This window comes from Pinus tabuliformis, chromosome 7, assembly GCF_031772625.1.
Source record: "Pinus tabuliformis cultivar Carrire ecotype Pingquan chromosome 7, CPIR1, whole genome shotgun sequence".
In the NCBI taxonomy this organism is placed as follows: Eukaryota; Viridiplantae; Streptophyta; class Pinopsida; order Pinales; family Pinaceae; genus Pinus; species Pinus tabuliformis.
In genome coordinates, this window is record NC_142293.1 from 661,241,157 (window position 1) to 661,263,581 (window position 22,425).

The following is a 22,425-nucleotide window of genomic DNA, read 5'->3' on the forward strand; positions in this document are numbered from 1 at the left end:
TTTGTAAAGAAGCAATGACACACACTAAGAGGATTCTTCCAATAGATATTTTGTTCTTAAGTAAAGATACTACACACTACATCTCTAACCATGTTGTAGCAAAAATATGTAGTTTCTAGAAAAATGAAAATGGAAATTATTTGATTGCCATTTTTTTTTTCAGTCTACCAACTTTTCTCCCAACTATTTTCAACTTTCAAACATCAAATTTCCAAACATCCCTAATCAACAAATTTCACAAAATCGAGAGCAAAAAATAATAGGAGATGTATCGATAATTTATCAAGAATTTTGAATTCTATCAATGTATTTCACTTGCTGACATTTCAACTTTCAAACATCAAAATTCCAAACATCCCTAATCAACAAATTTCACAAAATCGAGAGCAAAAAATAAAAAGAGATGACTTTCAAACATCAAAATTCCAAACATCCCTAATCAACAAATTTCACAAAATCGAGAGCAAAAAATAAAAAGAGATGTATCAATAATTTATCAAGAATTTTGAATTCTATCAATGTATTTCACTGACTGACATTTGAAGTATATGTTACAGAATGGTAAACTATAAACAATTAAAATAGAAAAGAAGTTATTATCATATTTAAGAAAAACCTACAAATTGCATAGATAATGAAGTGTCCCCACACAACGATTGGAAAGCGTAAATGGAGCATCCCTACACCTATTCATGAAAAGGTTTCAAGCCATTTTTTTTAATTTCTTAGTGAAAAAGGTACAAGATTAGGGTTTCAGGTTAATTTGAACATTTTGTTTAGATACGCTAAACAATATTTAGTGGAGGTCAAATCACAGTAGTACACCTCATTTAGAAAAGAAGAAAAATGATATTGCGGAAACCGAATTCTGATATAGGTACACCTATCAACGAAATGTCTAATGATAACATTGTCATTTTCCATGTTGTTATGTCACTATGTGACATATAGTGATGGGTTGTTTGCATTATTTTGTTTGTACGTCAAAAATTTTGTGGTTTTACAATGTTAAGATTGGGGTTTTTAGCATAAATTTTTTTGTGACGTCCTCACACCGCCGCATGCCCAACTACATCCCCGAGGGCTGTCATCACCTATGGTATGTAATTATGATGTACTAGAGTGAGATTTATATGAGAGATCCATGATATAATGCTCAATTTGGTACTGGACTTTACGGTACATTCAATCTCTAAATTTATGCAGCGTTTGCGTTGAATGTTGAGCCAACATCACTAGTATTTCTAGACCCTCTGATTCAATGCAATGGATATTTGTTTTAGGTCTGTAATTGTTCTTTTGTTTTCTCCTGAGGTTTCACATGAGCGGTTTGATGCTGCCATACCTAAAGCAAAGAATGGAAGGGTATACAAACTATTTTGTCTGGCAATATAAGTGTTTCCATCCAAGCATGTTATTTTCCGTGCAAGTTAATATGAAGCGTGGGCATATACTTAATGTTAAGTATGTTTTGAAATGTGAAAGGAAAATTCCCCTTTCCGCATTTTTTCCATTTTCAATGTAATTTCTTAGCTCTTTGTGAGTCTTTATACCAATGATCATTGATTCCTAATTTTCAAAAACTTACATGAGCCTGCAAGATCGCGTGTGACAATGATGGCTTGTGTTGAAAAAATATCATTGTCCTCCTCATATGCTCAATGAAAGCCCCAAGAAGCGCCGCAAGTTAAAGTCATCATGGGATTTCCTTCTGTCACAACTTCACGTTAGTTTTCTATTTTTAAATATTTTGTTATGTGATGAGATATTAATCCCACTATTAGTTATCTATTGGTTAGGTGTCATCTTAATTGATTTCTTATCTACTAGGTGTCATAATTAGTTTAGTCTTACTTGAGTTCTACTCCATAGGTGTCGAGTTTTACTTCAGTTATTTATTATTGATGTTTACAAAGTAACCTATTTTGTCATTTAGAATATTGAGAAGAGCAATCTCTGGTCCATTTTCCAGTTTCATTCCTTGTCATGGTATTGGAGCTCAGCCTGTGTAAGACTCCTTGAGAGCAACAAAGAGAGAGAGACAAGTTTTCATAAGACTCCGTGAGAGAGTAGCAACGAGAGTGAAGAAAAAGTGTAAGCCTCTTTGAGAACAGCATTTCATACGTGTGTGTATTCACAAAAAAAAAGGCAGCGGAGATTCGCTACAGAGATCGTAGCAAATTGAAGCAACTATGAGACAAAGGTTGTTGCAAAGTTGCGTTGAAGAAAAACCTGATTTTTTTTTGCACAATATTCAGAAACATGTTAGTAACACCACTAACACATCTCTGAACACCATGCACAAAAAAATCAGGTTTTTCTTCAATGCAACTTCGCAGCAACCTTCATCTCATAGTTACTTCACTTTGCTACGTAGCGAATCTCTGCTACCTTTTTTTGTGAATACACACACGTATGAATGTTGCTCTCAAAGAGACTTACGCTTTTTCTTCACTCATGTTGCTACTCTCTCATGTAGTCTTATGCAAACTCATCTCTCTCTCTTTGTTTCTCTCAAGGAGTCTTACACAGGCTAAGCTCTGATCTCCAACAACCACTCTCCAAGATACAGTACCTCAAGAAGCATGGGATGGTAGAAAGGAAAATGTATCTCACTTTAGAATTTTTGGATGAGTAGCTTTTTCACATGTTTCTGAGAAGCTAAGAAAGAAGCTTGATGATAGGAGTGAAAGATGTATTTTCATAGGCTATAGTGAGTAGTCAAAGGCCTACAGACTTTATAATCCAGTTACAAAGAAGTTTGTTTTAAGCAGAGATGTAAAAAATTTTGAAAATAAATATTGGTCTGATGAAGTTGATGAAGCTTCAAATCAGTATTTTTATCCACCACAGCCACCAAGATTGCAGGTTGAAGAAGAGCCATACCACTCTAAAAATGGTACATCTTCAAGTAGTGAATCCACCAGTGATTCAACATCTTCATAAGACAATCAGAAAACAAGAAGCATCAGAGAAATATATGAGCAGGAGCATGAATTTGACCAGCATAATATGTTTGCATTTCTTTCATCTCAACCAACTCATTTTGAAGAAGCAGTTAAAGAAAAACATTGGGTAGATGTAATGAACCAAGAAATTGGTGTCATAGAGAAGAATCAGACTGGGGAATTAGTTGATCATTCAAGAGACAAAAATAGAATTGGTGTAAAATGGGTATATAAGACCAAGCTAAATGAAAAAGGAGAAATTGAGAAACATAAGGCAAGGCTAGTTGCCAAAGGATTCTCACAACAGTTTAGTGTGGACTATGGTGAAACCTTTGCTCGAGTAGCAAGGTTAGACATTGGCATAACCATTTTGTCCACAACAACTTAGAACAAATGGAAAGTCTATCACCTTGATGTAAAATCTGCTTTCCTAAATGGTATATTGCAGGAAGAAATTTATGTAGAGAAGCCTCCTGGTTTTGAAGTTCCAAGACAAGAACATAAGGTATATAGATTGAAGAAAGCCTTGTATGGTTTGAAACAAGCTCCAAGAGCTTGGTACAGTCACATTGACACATATCTCATCAAAAACGGTTTTTTCAGAAGAAATCATGAGCCAACTTTGTATACAAAATGCATGAAGGTAAAATTCTGATTTTATGCTTTTATGTAGATAATCCTATTTATACAGGAAATATGATGTTAGAAGATTTCAAAACAGCAATGCAAAAAGAGTTTGATATGACAAATCTAGGAGTCATGAAATACTTCTTAGGCATTGAAATTCACCAATCTGCTAATGGAATTTTTGTCGATCAGCAAAAAATATGCCAGTGATATCATCAAAAAGTTCAGAATGACCAATTGAAAACCTGCAGATACACCAATTTCTCAAGGCACAAAACTGAGCAAAGAAGATGTGGCACCACCAGTTGATTCCACACTGTATAAAAGTCTAGTTGGTAGCTTGTTATATCTCACTTAAACTAGACCTGGTATTATGTTTGTAGCAAGTTTTGCCTCCAGGCTTATGCAGTCACCTAAGATTTCTCATTGGAAGGTTGCAAAAAGAATCTTAAGGTATATTTTCATGACAATAGATTATGGTTTGTTTTATACACATTCTGAAAATTGTTCACTTTCAGGGTATATAGATAGTGATTATGCAGGGAGTTTAGATGATCGCAAAAGCACCTCAAGGTATGATTTTCATCTTGGAACCAATCTGATTTCATGGGAATCGAAGAAAAGTCAATCGTTTCAATATCTTTTGCAGAGGTAGGATACGTAGCAGCAAATTCAATAGCTTGTCAAGCTGTGTGGTTGAGAATATTATTGAAATATATTTCAAATATTTAGAAGGAGACAACTCCAATATACTGTGATAACAGTTCAGCCATTTCCTTATCAAAAAATCACGTTTTCCACAAAAATAGCAAGCACATTGACACTCGTTTTCATTTCATCCGTGAGCTTGTCAATGATGGGGACATAGTACTTTCTTTCTGTGGTTCCAAAGATCAACTAGCAGACATTTTCACAAATCCATTGGGCAAGAATGTATTTGAATTTCAAAGAGAACAACTAGGCATTATAAGTGTCACTACATGTAACATTTGAGATTAGGAGGGGATGTGGATATATTAATCTCACTGTTAGTTAGTTGTTGGTTAGGTGTCAGCTTAATTGATTTCTTGTTTGCTAGGTGTCATAAGCAATTTAGTCTTACTTGAGTTATACTCCATAGGTGTCAAGTTTTACTTCAATTATTTATTATTGATGTTTACAATGTAACCTATTTAGTCATTCAGAATATTAAGAGAATCTCTGCTCCATTTTTTAGTTTCATTCTTTGTCATTGTGTAACCGGTTCTTTTCTAGATCCACTTGTTAGCATTTAGAGCACGAGATTTCCACTACCCCAGCATTCAAGGTTTCATGAAATATGTTTAAAAGGTTTTTCATCCTTCAGGGAAATGAGCAAACGAGTTTGCGGGAAATGAAGAAACGAGTTTGCATGTAGGTCCAGCTAACACTAGTATTTACTGGGAAAGATTTTGGTATCGGAAGTAGAGATGAAGAGGACAACACCCCTTTGATAGGAGGGGCAGAGCCCTCCACCTTCAGTTCAGACAATAGTCGGTCTACATCTTCCAATGTAAATCCCAAGGAAGAGGGTTCCCGCACTGGCTCACCATCATGGCACAGTGATGACAAGGATGGCCACTACATGTTTGAACTTGGAGAGAATTTGATGTCTCGAAGTAGGAACATGTATTTCATCACGATATTGCTTGTTTTTTTATGGTGGGTTTTTCATTTGGATTATTAGATCTAAAGGAGGTTTCTGCTCTTGATATTAAAACATGGTTTATAAATAGCCTTTTTACCTGATCTACTCTCCTAATCTCGCCAAAATATATTGCTCTTTTGCTAAAAAAATAAAAAATAAAAAATATATATATGTATATGTATATGTATTTGTATATTGTATATATATATAATATATATATATATATATAGATATATATATATATATATATATATATATATATATATATATATATGTATGTATGTATGTATGTATGTATGTATGTATGTATGTATACTCAGTAAAATGGGTGAAGGTAAGCATTTAGGAATCCAGATTTCTTGTTTTTTTTGTTATTATTCAACATGTCACATGGGTTTCCTAGGTGAGTGAAAAGCGGGGCATTAGTTATTGTCCATCTAGGAGTTCAAGTCTCCAAAGATGTGACTTGTTCTCACATCATGTGTCATGCCTGTAAAGTTGGGCTAGGTTGGGCTCGGTTTGGCATGCTTGTAAAGTCGGATTGAAGTCTCCAAATATGTGACTTGTTCTCACCTCATGGATCATGTATGTTAAGTTGGGATGGATTTTTCATGCCTATTATGTTTGTTTGGGGTTGTCATGCCCATAAAGTGTGACATCAAATCCCATCTCTTGATAGGTGCCAAATGACTGGGACATTAAGAGTTACAAGGGTCAACATGTAGATGCATTTTTTGTTAGATGGATGGGATATCAAGAGTCTCAAGCGGCAATTATTTTATTTTATTTAAATTCTCCAACATGTATATATTTTTTTGGATTCTTGAACATGAGATGGATGATTTTATCGTGATGGAAGCTTTATCAATGTTTATAGGAACATTTGGTCAAGCAGTTGGGATCGAAAACAAAAGGATCTTTTGGCCATAAAAATTGTTCATGGATTATAGAAATACCAAGAGAAAACAATGATATAAGTCAAGGTTCTTTGTAAAGTTGACAAATATGGCAGAAAAGGCACACTGTAGTACAGTAGATTCTTTTTCTTAATGCTTTCTTTCGTTGTCTTATCTATACCTGCATAATTTCATAGATGGGAATGTTGGGTAACATGCAAGGATGATTCCTTGATTTAGACATTTTTAGAACTTGGAAATGGTTGCCTGAGATGTATGCCCTTTCCCAATACAGTTGTGTGCAGATGCGCGAATGGTTTGACTACCGGAATCACACTTGCATAGTCAGTATTCTGTAGTAGTTTATATCTCCATTTATTTTTTTCCTTAGCACCTAAGACTATTCTCTGTTATGTATATGGTTGTTAGTGTGTTTAAGATTGTTGATGGATGCAAAAACAGGTCTTTGAGAAGCTTGGCCCAAGCTTATATGATTTCCTACGCAAAAACAGTTACAGCCCATTTCCCATTGATCTTGTACGGGAGGTTGGAAGGCAACTGTTGGAATCTGTAGCATGTGTGTAGACGATACTCGCACTTATATCTTTGCATTTGCAGTGCGAGGGCTTAAACATATAGTTTAATGTTATAGTGAATGACTGTCTGCTGCCATTAACTAGATTGCTTAGTTGGTCATGTTATATCACAATTTATAACAGTGGACTGAGCCTTTACAAGGGCACTAATAACATTATCCAGGATTTTCTTCTCCTAATATTACCAATGATCTGTGGCAGATATGCATGAGTTGAAACTCATTCACACGGATTTAAAGCCTGAAAATATACTTTTTGTTTCTTCAGATTCTGTGAAGGTTCCAGATTGCAAGGTTAGATTGCTGGTGTGTTGTTTGTGATTGAGATTGCAATAGTTGGCATAATAATATCATTTGATAATACTGCTTTGTATTACCATAAATATTGTCTCCAGCAAAAATCTAGAATCAAATAACATAATCTTTGTTAATATTTTATGCCCTCTAGTGTTCACAATCATCGAGATTAACATTTCAACATGTATTTATGTCAAGGAATCAACTTTGTTAACATGATTGTTTTTCAAAAGGGTGCTAAAGGGTATCCAAATAACTTTAAAAGTTTACCAAAGTCGATTGCAATAAAGTTAATTGATTTTGGAAGCACCACATTTGAAGATCAAGATCACACCTCAGTGGTCTCTACAAGGCATTATCGAGCTCCTGAAGTTATTTTGGGTGACCTTTGAAGGATTTTTATGTGGTTTCACCATCATATTGAAAGGATCAATGTCAGTTCCATCATGTTGAATACATGTTCATTTCCATTTTATTTATAATTAATGTTTCTCAGTAGGTCTTGGATGGAACTACCCTGGTGATATTTGGAGTATATTTTGGTAAATGTTATTTATTTATAAAAACTATGGTTGGCATACAAAAGGGTTGCATTAAAGAGGCCTATAAATCTAAATAAGTAACTATATTTGCTAGTTGATACATTGAGACATGAAGACTTAGAGAGAATGATTTATCAACTTTGAAAGATACCAAATTACTAAAAACAAGCTGAGATACAGTTGTAGAGACTTGACATACATGATGATCATAATTTATCCCTACTTCCATTTTTTATCTAAAAGATCAAGGAGGTTTTTGGGGTGACAAATGTTTTTAAACTTACATTTAATGTGAGTACAAGCTCGAGAATTTAAGGAAACATGTTTTCCATTTTAAACCCTCCTATTATCACAAAAGTGGGATATTCTTTCAATTCATGGTGTTTTGAGAATTGACCAATGCCTAATTTCAATATAAAACTCATGAGAATTTTTCAAAATTATGTCATAAGGAGTTCCCCTTTGAGAACAACTCCCCTAACTACCACTGTGTATTGATATACACCATCTAATGGAATGTTAGACTATTGAATATTTTGAGACCATCATATTAAAATAAAACTAATAGTTGCTAATTTTGACAAGACGAGGTTAATTTGGTTGGCCATCAAGTTTTGTTTTCCAAGATTGTATAAAACTAATAATTGTTAATTTTGACAAGACAAGGCTAATTTTGTTGGCTATCGGGTTTTTTTTCAATAGTGTATATATATTTTTTCTTTTAGTGCAACTTATTTGAAATATTACCTTGACAAGCAGCCACAATGTGGTTGGGTTTGTGCCTGCAACCCCCTAAGATTGCCTCCATGAGCAGCCACGATGTGGTTGGATTTGTTTCTGCAACTAACATCGTGAGCCTACATCTACTCTAGAATTCAATGTTGCTGTTGATGTGTTCAAATCACGAGAAGAAACCCTAGAATCATTCCATTTCCACGTTGAAGTGTTAAAGCTACCATGTATGTTTTTGTTGTTCAAAATCAAAAATATTGGAACTAATTACTTTCAATTCCAAAATGCAGAATGTTGTTTGAGATTTTATCTCTTTTTGGTTCACAGGTGGGAATGAATTGGCTCACAATATTGAGCAAGCGTGAAGCCTTTAGGTATTATTGTCTTCTCACCCCTATTTTTTCCTAAAGAACCCTTGATTTGGGTTTTTTCTTCTTGATTTCATTTTGTTACTTAAATAGACTTTCCTGAGGTTCAACTTTCTCTTAGGTTTGTAGTTTGATTTAGGAGGCAAGGAACGACTAAGAAATATTGATTTTCCTTGGAAATTTTGACAATTGCAAGACTTTATACTATGTTGTGGGGCAAGGAAAAAGATGAGAAGTTGGAAAAAGATGGATCTGGCAACAAACACTGCAACATTCACATGAGGCAACCCTTATTAGAAGACAACCACATTGGAGAACACCTTTTTGACTCCAACATAAAGGTTTGATATTAACAACACATTTGGAGATCACCCATTTGACTCCAACATAGAATTTGATATTAACAACGCCGCTAGAGTACACACATTTGACTACAACACAAAAGTTGAGATTAAGTGAAATCCAACAAATCTTCTTTTACAGGGCTGAAATGGTGAACCGTCATCTTCATGTACAATTTTTCTATGTAATGGAAATTTATGTCAAAATTATTGGGTATCGAATCAGTTGAGGGAAATTGTATTTGCGTTTGAAATTGTTTATGGGGTTTTAGGTTTAGAACATGTGACTTTTACATCATAGAGGAGATTTTGTTACCAATAGTTCCTTTTTTTTCAGAAAAGAAAAAATCGAAAAAGAAAAACATATAGGAAATGGCCATATATTCCCCTATCAATACCAATAATCATGACCACAAAATAGATTTTTCACCTCATATGCATGTGTGAAGAATTGAACCAAATAATAGTCTTTTGTCATGTTCAGAAAATAGAAAAAATTCCCCAACCAAATAATGATCCATCCCAATTATACTATGCTATATGATATTATCATTTATGTTCCCCATATCAAAAAACCCTTACAAAGTAAAGACAGTAAGAAAGTAACCAAGAGAAACATATTTAGGAGGCAAGGAATGACTGAGAAATGTTGATTTTCCCTGACTCTTGGAAAATTTCATTGCAGTAAGCTCAATGGAAAGAATTCATCTCAGTTGGTTAATTATTTCTGTCAGGATGGCTTACATTTAAGGTATTTACACCCTTCTCCACCATTGAACATGTGAAGAAGCAGATAGAAGAACGACAATTTGAATTCATGGTAGACTAAAAGTATGACAAATCATGTGCATATTTGATATTTTTTTTATTACAGGCTCCAGTGGTGAGGAATATCCATCTCAATTGTCATTAAAAACAATCATGCTATTTCAAGGAAAAATGTTAGCCATTTTAGTGGCTTTACTCATTGAGAGAAATGCCTCTCCTTGGAGGATAAAGTGGGGCATTGAGCTTCTCAGCATTATCTACTCTATGAGAGTGTAACCATTGTTTTTCTTGAACATAATTTCCATCTTCTAGAAACTAATTAATATTCAAGGTTGTAAATTAATGTGTTGGCATGGTCACAAGGCATATTATTCTCCATCTTTTCACTATTTCTTCCAATGTATTGTATTAGTGTAAGGGGACCAATGTTTGTTGCAATGTTTGGTCCATCATTAACAATATTGGTTGCAATATTGGAAAATTTCATCCTTCACATGAAGTTTCACCTAGAAAATGGCCAAACACTCCCCTATCAATACCAGCAATCATGACCACAAAATATATTTTTCACCTCTTGTGCATGTGTGCAACATTATACCAAATAACATTCATTTTTCATGTTCACAAAATAGAAAAAATTCCCCAACCAAATAATTATTTGTCCTAATTATACCCCTATCCAATATTACCATTTATGTTCCTAATATCACAAAACCTTTACAAAGTAAAGACAGTAAGAGAGTAATGAAGAGAAACATATTTAGGAGACAAGGAATGACTGAGCAATGTCGATTTTCCCTGACTCTTGGAAAATGTCATTACAATAAGCTCATTTGACAAAATTCTACTCATTTGGTTGTTTATTTTGGTCTGGATGGCATACATTTTAGGTATTTACAACCCTCCACCATTGAACATGTGTGAAGAAGTGGATAGAAGAACTACCATTTGAGTCGAGGGTATACTAAAAGTATGACAAATCATGTGCAGATTTGATATTGATTTGATTACAAGCTCCATTGGTGAGGAAATATCCAGCTCAAATATGATTAACAGCAATCATGTTATTCCAAGGAACAATGTTGTCCATTTTGGCGGCTTTATACATTGAGAGAAACACCTCTGCTTGGAGGATAAAGTGGGGCATTGAGCTTCTCAGCATTATCTACTGTGTGAGAGTGTAACCATTGTCTTTCTTAAACATAATTTTCGTCTTCTTGAACCTAATTAATATTAAAGGTTGTAAAGTGATGTGTTGGCATTTTTTCAGGGCATATTATGTTGCATCTTTACACTATTTCTTCAAGTGTATTGTATCAGCGTAAGGGGACCAATGTTTGTTGTAATGTTTGATCCATCATCAACAATATTTGTTGCAAGCTTGGAACATTTAATCCTTCACATGAAGTTTCACCTGGGAAGGTAAATGTAATGCACATATTTATAGATTTTTGAATTTTTGTATGGTTTTTTGGGCTTTTTTTTACAACTTTATTTCTTCTGCAATTTGTTGGAAACAATTTTGATAATTGCAAGACTTTATATTGTATTGTGGGGCAAGTCAAAAGGTGAGAAGTTGGATAAATATGGATCTAACAACTCAAACTGCAACATTCACATGAGGCAACCCTTATTATAAGACAACCTCGCTGGAGAACACCAATTTGACTCCAATGCAAAGGTATGAGATTAACAATAGCTCTGGAGATCACCCATTTGACTCCAACATAGAAGTTGAGATTAACAATGCTGCTAGAGTACAAACATTTGATATAACACAAAAGTTAAGATTAAGTGAAATCCAACAAATCTTATTTTACAAGGCTCAAATTGTGAACTGTCATCTTCATGTATAATTTTTCTCTATAATGACAGGTTAAGTCAAAATTATTGGGTATCGCATTAGTTGAGGACAATTGTATTTTCATCTGTAATTGTGTTGAGATATTTTATGGTGTATTAGGTTTCGAACGTGTGAATTTTGCACCATAAAGAATCTTATGTTACCAATTGTTCCTTTCCTTTTGGAAAAGAAAACAAAACCCTTACAAAGTAAAGAGAGTAAGAAAGTAACCAAGAGAAACATATTCAGTAGGCAAGGAACGACTACACAATATTGATTTTCCCTGACTCTTGTAAAATGGCATTGCAATAAGCCCATTTGGCAGAATTCAACTCATTTGGCTATTTATTTTGGTCTATATGGCTTAAATTTCAGATATTTATACCCTCCTCTACCATTTAACATGTGTGAAGAATCATATAGAAGAACCACCATTTGAATACAGGGTAGACTGAAAGTATGAAAAATCATGTGCATTTTTTATATTGTTTTGATTACAGGCTCTAGTGGTGAGGAAATATCCAACTCAACTATCATTAACAACAATCATGTTATTCCAAGGAACAGTGTTGTCCATTTTGGTGGCTTTAGTCATTGAGATAAAGGCCATTGCTTGGAGGATAAAGTGGGGAAATGAGCTTCTCATCATTATCTACTCTGTGAGAGTGTAACCATTGTATTTATTAAACATAATTTCCATCTTATGGAACCTAGTTAATATTCAAGGTTGTAAAGTGATGTGTTGGCATGGTTGTAGGGCATATTAGGCTCCATCTTTGAATTGTTTCTTCAAGAATATTGTATCAGTGTAAGCGGACCAATATTTCTGCAATATTTGGTTTATCATCAACAACATTGGTTGCAATCTTGGAACATTTCATCCTTCACATGAATTTTCACCTCGGAAGGTCAATATAACACACATCTTTGTCAATTTTTGAAGTTTGGTATGGTTTCTTTGGCTTTTGTTAACGCCTTTGAAAAATTGCAGTTTTTTGGGAACAATTTTGATAGTTGTAGGAATTTATACTGTATTGATACGATTTTTCTCTGTAATAGCAAGTTATGTAAAAATTATTGGGTATCGCCTCAGTTGAGGACAATTATATTTGTGTCTGAAAATGTGCTGAGATATTTATGGGGTTTTAGGTTTATTAGAACAAGTGAATTTTCCATCACAGAGGAGCTTGTGTTACCAATTGTTCCTTTATTTTCAGAAATGAAAAAATTGGCAGCAAATAAATGTTACATATAGAAAATGACCAAATATTACCTTATCAATACCAACAATCATGACCACGAAATAGATTTTGGCCATATATTCCCTTATCAATACTAGCAATCATGACCACAAAATAGATTTTTCACCTCCTGTGCATGTGTGCAACGTTGGACCAAATAACCATCTTTCGTCATGTTTACAAAATAGAAAAAATTCCCCAAAAAAATAATTATCCTTCCCAATTATGATACCTTATTCGATATTACCATTTATGCTCCTAATAACACAAACTCTTACAAAGTAAAGATAGTAAGCAAGTAACCAAGAGAAACATATTTAGGAGGCAAGGAACGACTAAGAAATATTGATTTTCATTTACTCTTGGAAATGTCATTGTTGTAAGCTTGGTAACAAATCTCCCCTTACTGATAGGAGTGCCCCTTTTTTTTGTAAGTGCATTAGCCATGCTATTTATGCTCTATATATATATATATGAGAAAAAGTTAGTCCAGGAAAATAACCCACCAACAGCTTAATCATTTTTAACCAATTTATGAGCAATGGGGTAAAATCCAATCTATGACCACTCTCATAGCACAAAATAGTACCCCCAAAGGGAAATAAGCTCCCTAAAGGGAAATAGTTCCTTGTTGGTCTAAAATAACATCCATAACTTTGTTCCATGTTCACCTCTTCATAAAGGCTCTCATATTATACCTCATTTTTCTTAACATTTTATGCATGTGCACCTTGACTATGGATTTTAAGGGCTTCGACTGCTACAAAGATTTAGACACTTTGATGACCAGTTATATACCAATTTGTTTCCATCCAACCTGAAAGAATTGAACTTGTTACTGAAATGGTAAATTTTGAAGTTAATTGTGACAATGTGAAGTATTTAGGTAAGCAATAACCATTTATGCTCCATACAACAAGCACAGTAGTGGTTGTTGTTAACACCTCAACGGTCATTTCATCTGCATGTGCAACTGAAGCTGGCAGTCGGGATTTTGATAGATGCTTCACAAATTCAAGGCTGTTGAGGTCTCAATAGATAACACCACAATCTTCTGATACACTACCAGTCAAACTGTAAAGTTGGAAACAATTATGCATGTTACTTTCCTAGTGTTTGTACATAAAACCTTTGCATATGTAAACAACACTGACCATGAACACCATCCTTCATAAAATCAACAACCTAAGCTACAAATCATGTGTTCAATTTACTAATGTGTTGATAATCTCTAAAAGGAAAATTATTTAGCATCATTTTTAATAGATGATTCAAATGTCAACATATTTGACCACTACTTTACCGATTTTTTGTAGGAAGCAAAAACCATTTCCATAACATTCTTTTTAGAAGAATGCATTGACAACAATGCTCTCTCCATAACAATGTAAATCCACAGCTTTATCTTCTAGCAATGAAGACGTGAACTAAGGTTAAAGTCAATCAGGACCAACTATTTGGACTCCCAATGAATTATTACCTCTGATGTTGTCATATCATCATGCAACCAAATCTCCATCGTGAAAATAATACAACTCTACCTATCTTCCATATATTCAATTGTAAGGGTGTGCAATACCAAGTTGAAATATTGGGAATTTTATCTCCAAGCCTTCTTTCCTTAGTCATTGAAATGTTCTTTCCCATAAAGATGCTTTGAGATCAAATCCAATATGGGATCCCTGTACTCCTTGGATAAATGTTGCTTAATAGTGTTCTTTTTTCTAAATAGTCATTATCAAATAAAAACTATATTTCCTATCATCCTCTGTGTTCCATACCTTTTCCAAAATTGTTTGATTAGGTTAAAACCTTCAAATATAAGAACAGAAAACAATGGGATGGATGGGAACTACAACGGACAATAAGCCAATAATTGATTCACATCCTATTGAGTTTTATGATATATACTGCATGCACAGATTTAAGTGGTAACATAGGCTCCTATATGGGGATGTGGGCTTCTCTGAGGAGCACATGAGAATCTCAGAATCTCGTTCCATACATATGAACATAAAACCAAACACAAATTCTCTATACTTCATAAATGAAATACCTTCTTCCCCGGTGCTTCAGGATCATGCAAAACATGGATATATTGATGTTGGGGTACTCATAGGCCGACACCTTTGTAATTTCTAGTCTAAAAAAGAGTTTGGTTGCCCTCTCTTCCTTAAATTATTTTGAACATGTTCTTGTATTTCTATGTAAGTGTGTCCAATTCCATTTCCATCCCTATTGTTGAAGATCTGATGTAGGTATGGGGGGGTGTGTATTATCATTGCAAACACAATACCCTTCAAGTTTGGTACAATGATGTAAAGAATTTAGAGCCATAAGTCCTTTTCCTTTATGGGATCATAGCATTCATCAAGATAGTTGACCAAACACTAAATGTAAAAAATTTGATTCAAATCAAACTAGTTGATCAGGATGTGCATCTGGTTCAAATTGAGACTTTCATTTAACTCAAACTAGTTGATCTGGATGTCCATCTGGTTCAAATTGAGACTTTGATTCAACTCAAATTGGTTTATCTAGATGTCCATCTGATTCAAATGTTGAAACAAACTTTTGAATAAGCTTAGCTAGCATAATTTTGAAATCAATCGAGTTTGTGTTCTTAGTATTAGCTCTACCATGCATTTTGATCATTGCTTATTGGAACTTCATCTTGTTTGAAAGGACCTGGACCATCATCATCCTTTTTACATATTCATTTAAAGTTTTGTGAGTATCTTCATCAATCTGTAAACTCCCCCCACAATTCTTCTATTTAAAATCAAAGTAGGTCTAATTTTTTTAGCCAAATTCTCATTGGGTTGATCTATCAAACTAGGATTGTAGTTATTATCACACGTATGTTCCCCATTCTAGCCACTGAATACATCAACCATGAAATTTCGATTGTACTCTTGTTCTTGAGCGGAACATGTCTATTTCGTATAGCTAGGTTGTTCAATGAATTGTCCAAATTCTTGTACACTAATGATCTTGCTTTTTCTGTCATTTTCAATCAAAAAACTCGTATTGTCATACAATGAGTTTTGTAGGGAGTTGTAATATACCTAGGGGGGATAGTATGGGGTACAGAGGGAGGTATTCAAGGGAATAATGTAATAATGGGATGGGCCATAGTTAATAAATAAAATGGTTAACCCGCATCATGTAAGGGATCACAAGTAGTTAGCAATAATGTGATAAGCCCATGTTATTAGATATATGGTATTGAGAGAACCATGGTAATGACCCATGGTATTGTATGAATGAATCATATATAAAGGCTAGAGACACCCCATTGGGAGATGTGAAGAAATATTGTATTGGCAAGCATATGGCTTGTGGAGTGTTCTCTTTCCTTAAGGAGTGATTGTATGGTGTTGCCCTACCTTAATCAATAAAGAGAAGTTTATCTTAAGTTTATCTATTTTGATATTTTTATTTATGGGTATATTTGTATTCTCATATATTTGAAGGTCAGATCTATTACAAGTGGTATCTGAGCACTTTCTTGGGCAAAGCAGATTTTTTTTTTTTGCAGGAATTTTTTGAGGTGGTGAGTTTGCAAATTAGATATAAAACTTTTGGTGAAAAACTTGTAGAAAAAAATTGCATATCTGGATTCTTTGTGAAAAAATACCCAATTTTGAAAAACAAATCGGTCGTATCAGAGTCCGGATGAGGGAAATATCATTGATTTAAAAATCAGCTGTGTTGCAGAAATTTTGTGACGAAAATTGGTGGACGTCGGATCTCTAGTTTTTTTTTGTTGTTGTTTTTTGTGGAATATTGATACAATAATTACATATCTAAGATCCTATTGAAAAATTACCCAATTTCAAAAAACAATCGGTCGAATCGGGGTCCGTATGAGGGAGATATCATTGATTTAAAATCAACTCTTTTTTCAGAAATTTTTGTGACGGCGGGGCAGTTGCAGTGCAAATCGGAAATTCTAGTTCCTAGATTGGGATTTCTATTACACTAGAAGATGCAGAATGGTTATTCCACTTCCAAAAATAGGTTATAATAAGGATTCTGAGCAATATTGACCGAAATGTGGCCATTTTAAATTTTCTCCAAGTAAGTGAATTTTTTTCAAAACCCTCTTCATGGCTTCTAGCAAGGATCATATTTTTACAGGAAAAGATGATGGCCCCACTATTGAAGCATTCATAAGCAAGGAAAAGTTCCTATATGGGAAAGATTGGAAAGATTTCGTATGGCTTGGTTTGCACGATGAGGCTGCCAGATGGTTTAGATCACTTGACAGCAAGAAGTTGTACAAACTTTCAGATGAAGAATTTGAAAAATTCCTTTTGAACAAATGGTCTCATACTGGAAAGAAGGAAACCAATAAACCTAAAGGGTTATTTTCTATTGGTATCTCCTTATTACAGGTTCATGGATGTATTCAGAAGGAGAAGATCATTGTGTCTCTTAATCCTAGTTGCAAGTATAATTTTATTAATGTTCATTTGGCTAAAAGATTGCAAGTACCAACCAAACAAATGGATCACACACAGGTTAATAATGACGAGGTGCAAGTTTATAAAGATTTGAAGATTTCTATGGACAAGTATGTATTGCATTCTGATTTTTATGCTTCAAATATGGCTAATGTGGATGTTGTTTTGGGATACCCTTGGATGGAATCTGTTGGTACTATCAATATTAATGTATAGAAGAAATTCCTGAAGCTCTGGTATAAAAAGAAGAAAATTACATTACAGGATATTTCCATCAATAAACAGGTAGAGTCCAAGGAGGCTGAAGCAGAAGATGTTCCAAGGACTAACACATCAGATGATGAATCTGTGGTTGAAGTAATACTGGAAGATAAGAAACAACAACAGGCGCCACAACATGTACCAGATACCAATCAGGCTCAATTAGGTGGTGAATTAAAGCAAGATACACCATTGGTTAAAACTTCAGCATATCACCACCCACATCACCCAGCAAGAAAACAACCAACAAGATGGCAACGAATTAGCAACAAGAACAACAAACCCTACATGACAGATAAAGAAGTGCGACAATCCACCCACAACACATCAACACAGAGGAACCGCCAGGATCAACTCCCATCTCAAGCGAGTGAGGCACCAGCTAGATTGAGTAATCACATGTCTCTGGGATGGCTAGATGCATGTGCATGGTAGTAGTGGACTACTCTTTTGAGTAGATCTTATTATTTGTGTTCTTACTATGTTTCAGGGATGAAACATGTTTAAGGGGGTGGGAATTTAGTATACCTAGGGGGAATTTTGGGGTACAGAGGGAGGTACCCAAGGGAATAATGTAATAATGGGGTGGGCCATAGTTAATAAATAAAGTGGTTAATCTGCATTATGTAGGGGACCACAAGTAGTTAGCAATAATGTGATAAGCCCATGGTATTAGATATACGGTATTGAGAGAACCATGGTAATGACCCATGGTATTGTATGTATGAATCATATATAGAGGTTAGAAACTCCCCATTGAGAGATGTAAAGGAATATTGTATGGACAAGCATATGGCTTGTGGAGTGTGCTCCTTCCTTAAGGAGTGATTGTATGGTGTTACCTTACCTCAAAGGTTTGATATTAATAAAGATCTGAAGTTTATCTATTTATCTCTTGTTATTTCTGGGTATATTTGCTTTATCATATATTTTCATGTCAGATATATTACAAGTGGTATTAGAGCTTTGATACCACTTGTTATAGATCTGACCCAGAAATATATGAAATGATGTCAATATACCCAATAATTGTAAACAAACACAAAATATAGAAATGCTTCTTTATTGATCAAAACCCTTACGGTATGGCAACACCATACATTCACTCCTCAAGGAAGGAGAACACTCCACAAAACATATTCTTGCCAATACAATATTCCTTGACATCTCTCAATGGGGAGTCTCTAGCCTTTGTATAGGATTCATACATACAATACCATGGGCCATTACCATGATTCTCTCAATACCATATATCTAATACAATGGGCTTATTACATTATTGCTAACTACTTGTGGTCCCTTACATGATGCGGGTTAACCACTTTATTTACTAACTATGGCCCATCCCATTATTACAGTATTCCCTTGGGTACCTGTTAGGTCCCTATAATACTAGTGATTACCCCATTACTATTCTAGTTGTATCCCTTATTAATATTATTGTGCCCCTATTGTCCTCATATTGTTATTATTGTGCCCCATAGAATCCCTCTATTTTTATTTTTGTGCCTTTATATTATTATTGTTAAATCGGCTAGGTTATATTGTGACTCCTTAGACTCCTATATATAGAAAGGAGGTTTTTTCATTTGAATCATCCAAGAATTATTCATTTGTGTAATGTAAAGGAGGTTGCCCCCTCGAAGAGGCTTATTTCTAAGGCGTTGATCTATCTTTTCTATCTTTTTGTGAGCTGGTTTCATAACATTTGGTATCAGAGCTTTGGATTCTAGGGCTTCGCTGCTCCAAATAGGTCATCAGGGAATTTTCGGTATAACGTTTTTTCTGTGACCTTTCAGAGGCGAAAAAAAAAACCCATTTGAGAAGAAATCTCACTGAACATAGGATCCTAATTTCAAAGATTTTCGCGCTATATTTGCGGAGATATGATCTGAGGAATTTGGTCTTTTTGCAGACTCCTGAATTACATTCCAAACAAGTGACCTGGGGAAAATCATCATAACTTTCTCTATGAGCATCAGATTGAAATTTCATAAGAAACTATAGAAATAGGATGGACTGTAGTTTCTTATATATATTTTCAGAGCCAAAGGTCGAAACAGGGACACGTGGCATGTCTTACAAGTTCGCTCTACTGAACTAGCCTATAATCAGGTCACTGTGGGAGATTTGGCATAACTATTCCTTGGAGAATCCAATTTGGATAAGACTAGTGGCATTGGAAAGAGGACACAGAGGGCTACTGCAGGTCACAATTTCAGAACTGGATGATCCGAAATTATACAGATACATCAAAGGCAATATCAAGCTCCTACAAAGTGAAAAAAGGTGTGTAGATTTTTTTAAATTTTTGCTTAAGCTTGGTTTGAAAAATTATTTTGAAGGAATTCAAAGGGCATAGTAAAGCATTATTATCGATAACTGAAGCCCTAAGGAAAGAAAATGCAAACACCTAGTAAGCAACCTGAAAGCTCTAGCATAACTCATGAAGAAGAGGAAGAAATGCTACATGATATATCAAAATTACAAGACCAAGCACAACAAATGTCACTCTCACAAAAGCTAACAGAACCTAAGATAAATGGCTTGGAATCTAAGATAAAGGGCATAGAAGCTAAGATGGACAATTTGAAGATAGAATTAAAGACAGATTTGAAGACAGACATGGAAGATTTGAAGACAGATTTGACAAATTTTCTACAAGAAATACTTACTAATCGTGAAAGGGTAGTAAAGGAAACTCATGATGCGAACAAAGGAAATGTTAATCATGATTTCATAGACTCTAGTGTTAGATCGAAGATCCACCATATTCCAAAAATCGATATGAGTAATTTTGATGGCAAGGATCACGCAACATGGATATTATAGATGGAGCAATTTTTCAATCTCAATAATGTGCAAAACACACAAAAGGTACATATTGCAACTTTATATTTGGAACCAAATCAGTCTGTATGGTATCAATGGCTTTGCTCTCGTAAACAAATTATCACTTGGGCAATTTTTACAGAATAATTGACAGCACATTATGAATATACAAAAAGCAACACTTTTTTTAGCCAATTGATAAGTCTCAAACAAAAGGGTTCAATAATGGAGCACATTGAGGAGTTCCAAAAATTGAACATAAGGGAAAAAAATACTCCAAAGGAGCATAGGATTGATGTGTTCATAGGGAATTTAAAGTATAATATCCAACATGATGTTCGCCTTTGGGAACCTGATTCATTAGAGAAGGCATTCAGGTTAGCAAGAAAAATGGAAAGCAAAATTATGGCAACCAAGAAGCATACCAGTCACAAATATAAAGAATGAAGTGTTGTTGCCCCTAGTCTTCCACAACGTATAAGGTTGACACCACAACAATTGGAAGAAAAAATAGCAAAAGGGTTTTGTTACAGTTGTGATAGCAAATACACTAAAGGTCATAAGTGTGCTGAGAAGAAATTATTCTACATAGATTGTGAAGAGGAAGAAGAAAAGGAGCAAGAAAGGTCAAAAGAAGAGGATATACTCTAGGAACAAAGCCTAGATAAAGAAGAAATGAATCCGACCATATCTTGTAATGCATTGGCTGGAATTACCACTCCTCAAACCATCAAGATAGAAGGACAAATCAAGAAGAAAAAGGTAATAGTGTTGATTGATTCAGGAAGTACCCACAATTTTATTCATTGTAAGGTAGCAAAATAATTGAATTGCTTCCTATATCCAACACCAGAGTGTCAAGTGATGGTTGCAAATGGAGGAACAATAAATTGCTCTAGAAAGTGCCATAATATCAAGCTATCCATGGGAGAATATGTATTGACTAGCCCAATGCTTTCCATTCCAATGGGAGGTGTTGATGTTGTACTAGGAGTCCAATGGTTACAATCCTTGGGTACAATAGCTTTTAATTTTCAAGAAATTTTCATGAAATTTTCTGTGGACGGAAAAGAAGTTGAATTAAGTGGTATTGCAGGGAAACTGGGAAAGATAATCAGCTCTAACGGTATGACAAAGCTTCTAAAAAAGGAACAAAGAGGTGTAATTGCACTATTATGTTCACTAGATGTTTCCACATCGAAATCATCTATTTCTTCAGATCTCCAAAAAGTCTTGGAAAATCATTCCAAGGTATTTGAGACTCCCAAATGTCTCCCACCTATTCGTGATCATGATCATGCTATTCATCTGATTCCAGGAAGTGTTCCTCCAAACATCAGGCCGTACAGATATCCCTATGCCCAAAAGAGTGAAAATGAACGTATGGTTGCAGAAATGCAAGAAGATGATATAATTCAACCTAGTCAAAGTTCTTTCTCTGCTCCAGTAGTATTGGTGCACAAGAAGGATGGATCATGGTGCATGTGTGCGGATTATAGGGAGCTCAGCAAGCTCACTATTAAAGATAAGTTTCCCATTCCTATCATTGATGAATTACTGGATGAATTGCATGGATCAATTTACTTCACCAAGTTGGATCTTCGTTCAGGATATCATCAAATCAAAATGAAGACTGAAGACATTCCGAAAACAACATTTAGAACTCATGAGGGTCATTATGAATTTTTGGTCGTGCCTTTTGGCCTTACCAATGCACCTTCTACATTTCAAGGTTTGATGAATTCCATTTTCAAACCCTTCCTTAGAAAATTTGTGTTAGTATTTTTTGATGATATACTAATCTACAACAAGTCTTGCAAGGATCATGTTGAACATGTTGATAGGGTGCTACAACTATTGGAGGAGAAACAATTATATGCAAAAAGATCCAAATGTTTCTTTGGAGTACAAGAGGTGGAATATCTGGGTCATATTGTATCTCATGAAGGAGTTAAGGTAGACCCTAGCAAAATTAAAGCCATTAAGGAATGGAAAATCC

The 22,425-nt window shown here is 34.6% G+C and overlaps 1 pseudogene; it reads left to right on the top strand.

The window, feature by feature from the left end:
• Positions 1-1,061: 1,061 nt before the first annotated feature.
• Positions 1,062-7,575, top strand: LOC149249178 (serine/threonine-protein kinase AFC2-like; annotated as a pseudogene).
• The last annotated feature ends 14,850 nt before the right edge of the window (positions 7,576-22,425 follow it).